General features: G+C 36.7%; 2 non-coding genes across 2 annotated transcripts; both read left to right on the top strand.

The window, feature by feature from the left end:
- The first annotated feature begins 437 nt into the window (after positions 1 to 437).
- TRNAV-GAC (transfer RNA valine (anticodon GAC)) lies at positions 438 to 510 on the top strand. The gene has a single exon. It is a non-coding gene; the product is annotated as a tRNA-Val (tRNA).
- A 665-nt stretch (positions 511 to 1175) lies between these two features.
- TRNAV-CAC (transfer RNA valine (anticodon CAC)) lies at positions 1176 to 1248 on the top strand. The gene has a single exon. It is a non-coding gene; the product is annotated as a tRNA-Val (tRNA).
- The last annotated feature ends 2349 nt before the right edge of the window (positions 1249 to 3597 follow it).

The raw sequence follows: 3597 nt of genomic DNA on the forward strand, positions 1-3597 counted from the left end.
CAGTAAAACCAGTCTGTGCTTGGTGTTGAGATAATACCCTATCAAACTACAATATATGAAGTTCTTGGCTTTGTTGACGAATGATGGGTTGTTTTAGCTTCCATCACCAACAGAACTATGAATTATTTTTTTTTTTCCCCTGGCGGTCAAAACTCGTCTCTAATTGCCATTAATTTGCAGGATTTCACAGGTTTCATAGTGTAGTGGTCATCACGTCTGCATAACGCGCAGAAGGTCCTGGGTTCAAACCCCAGTAAAAGCAATCTGTTCTTGGTGTTGAAATAATACCGTATCAAACTACAATATATGAAGTTCTTGGCTTTGTTGCCGAATGATGGGATGTTTTGGCTTCCATCAGCCACAGAACTAAGAATTTTTTTTTTTCCCCTGGTGGTCATAACTCGTCTCCAATTGCCATTGCTTTGCAAGAGTTCACAGGTTTCATAGTGTAGTGGTCATCACGTCTGCTTGACACGCAGAAGGTCCTGGGTTCAATCCCCAGTGAAACCAATCTGTTTTCGATGTTGAAGTAATTTCCTATCGACTTGTAATATATGAAATTCTTGGTTTCATTGCCAAATGACAATACATTTTGGCTTCCATCACCAAGAGAACTACGATTTTGGGTTTCTTTTTTATTGACCATTTTAGCAGAAAACATAATCCCATATTATAAAAATCCTGTTTGTTTGAAAAAATATAGTTCCCATAAATACAAAAGCAAAAGACAAAACTTTGTGGAAAAAGTAACACATTCAATATAAACTTCAATTTAAGCAAAATCCCTTTGTCGGAATAAAACTAGTAAAATATGAAATAAAAATTGTAAATGTTTTATTAACCAAAAACACTTTTCTTCAGCAATAAAAAGGCCCCGTCAGTTACAATTCGGCTCCGATAGCCAATACTCTATAATTTTTTTGTCAGGTTTCATAGTGTAGTGGTAATCACGTCTGCTTTACATGCAGAAAGACCTGAGTTCAATCCCCAGTGAAACCCATCTGTCCTTGGTGATGAAATAGTACCCTATCAACCAGCAATATATAAAGTTCTTGGGTTTGTTGCCGAATAACAGGATGTTTTGGCTTCCATCACCAACTGAACTAAGAATTATTCTTTTTTCCCGCTGGCGGTCAAAACTCGTCTTAATTGCCATTACTTTGCAGGTTTTCACAGGTTTCATAGTGTAGTGGTCATCACGTCTGCTTCACATGCAGAAGGTCCTGGGTTCAATCCCCAGTGAAACCAGTCTGTTCTTGGTGTTAAAATAATACCCTATCCAACTACAATATATGAAGTTCTTGGCTTTTTTGCCGAATGACAGGATGTTTTGGCTACCATCACCAATAGAACTACGAATTATTTTTTTTTTCCCCTGGTGGTCAAAACTCGTCTCTAATTGCCTTCTCTTTGCAGGATTTCACAGGTTTTAAATTGTAGTAGTCATCACGTCTGCTTCACACGCAGAAGGTCCTGGGTTCAATTCCCAGTAAAAACAAGCCGTTTTCGCTGTTGAAGTAATTTGCTATCAACCTATAATATATAAAATTCTTGCTTTCGTTGCCACATGATAATACATTTTGGCTTCCATCACAAAGAGAACTACAATTTTGGGTTTCTTTTTTATTGACCATTTTAACAGAAAACATAATTCCATATTATAAAAATCCTGTTTGCTTTAAAATATATAGTTCCCATAAATACAGAAGCAAATGACTAAACTGTGTAGAAAAAAGTAACACATTCAATGTAAACTTCAATTTAAGAAATATCCCTATGTAGGAATAAAACTGGTAAAATATGTAATAAAAATTGTAAATGTTTCATTACCAAAACTACTTTTCTTCAGCAATAAAAAGGCCCCGTCAGTCACAATTCTGCTCTGCTTGCCAATACACAGTAAATTTCTATCAGGTTTCATAGTGTAGTAGTCATCACGTCTGCTTAACTCGCAGAAGGTCCTAAGTTCAAAGCCTAGTGAAACCAATCTGTTCTTAGTGTTGAAATAATACACTATCTAACTACAATACATGAAGTTCTTGGCGTTGTTGCCGAATGACGGGATGTTTTGGCTTCCATCACCAATAGAACTACGAATTATTTTTTTTTTCCCCTGGTGGTCAAAACTCGTCTCTAATTGCCTTCTCTTTGCAGGATTTCACAGGTTTCAAAGTGTAGTAGTCATCCCATCTGCTTCACACGCAGAAGGTCCTGGGTTCAATCCCTAGTAAAAAACCAGCCGTTTTCGCTGTTGAAGTAATTTGCTATCAGCCTGTAATATATAAAATTCTTGGTTTCGTTGCCAAATGACAATACATTTTGGCTTTCACCACAAAGAGAACTACGATTTTGGGTTTCTTTTTTATTGTCCATTTTAGCAGAAAACATAATCCCATATTATAAAAATCCTGTTTGTTTCAAAATATATAGTTCCCATAAATACAAAAGCAAATTACTAAACTGTGTAGAAAAAAGTAACACATTCAATGTAAACTTCAATTTAAGCAATACCCCTTTGTAGGAATAAAACTGGTAAAATATGTAATAAAAATTGTATATGTTTCATTACCAAAAATACTTTCCTTCAGCAATAAAAAGGCCCCGTCAGTCACAATTCTACTCTGCTTGCCAATACTCAGAAATTTTCCATAAGGTTTCATAGTGTAGTGGGCATCACGTCTGCTTAAGATGCGGACGGTCCTGGGTTCAATCCCCAGTAAAACCAATCTGTTTTTGGTGTTGAAATAGTAACCTATCAAACTACAATATATGAAGTTCTTGGCATTGTTGCCGAATGATGAGATGTTTTAGATTCCATCATCAACAGAACTACGAATTATTTTTTTTTCCCCTGGCGGTCAAAACTCGTCGCTAATTGCCATTACTTTGCAGGATTTCACAGGTTTCAAAGTGTAGTGGTCATCACGTCTGCTTAATTCGCAAAAGGTCCTGAGTTAACTTGCAGAAGGTCCTAGGTTCAATCCCCAGTGAAACCAATCTGGTCTTAATGTTAAAATAATACCCTATAAACCAGCAATATATAAAGTTCTTGGCTTTGTTGTCGAATAACAGGATGTTTTGGCTTCCATCACCAACAGAACTACGAATTATTTTTTTTTCCCCTGGCGGTCAAAACTTGTCTCCAATTGCCATTGCTTTGCAGGATTTCACAGGTTTCATAGAGTAGTGATCATCATGTCTGCTTAACATGCAGAAGTTCCTGGGTTCAATCCCCAGTGAAACCAATCTGTTCTTGGTGTTGAAATAATACCCTATCCTACTACAATATATGAAGTTCTTGGCATTGTTGCCGAATGACGGGATGTTTTGGCTTCCATCACCAATAGAACTACGAATTATATTTTTTTTTCCCCTGGTGGTCAAAACTCGTCTCTAATTTCCATTACTTTGCAGAATTTCACAGGTTTCAAAGTGTAGTGGTCATAACGTCTGCTTAACACGCAGAAGGTTCTGGGTTTAATCCCAAGTGAAACCAATCTGTTCTTGGTGTTGAAATAATACCCTATGCAATTACAATACATAAAGTTCTTGGCTTTGTTGCTGAATGACGGGACGTTTTGGATACCATATCCAACA

This window comes from Anomaloglossus baeobatrachus, chromosome 2 (genome assembly GCF_048569485.1).
Source record: "Anomaloglossus baeobatrachus isolate aAnoBae1 chromosome 2, aAnoBae1.hap1, whole genome shotgun sequence".
In the NCBI taxonomy this organism is placed as follows: Eukaryota; Metazoa; Chordata; class Amphibia; order Anura; family Aromobatidae; genus Anomaloglossus; species Anomaloglossus baeobatrachus.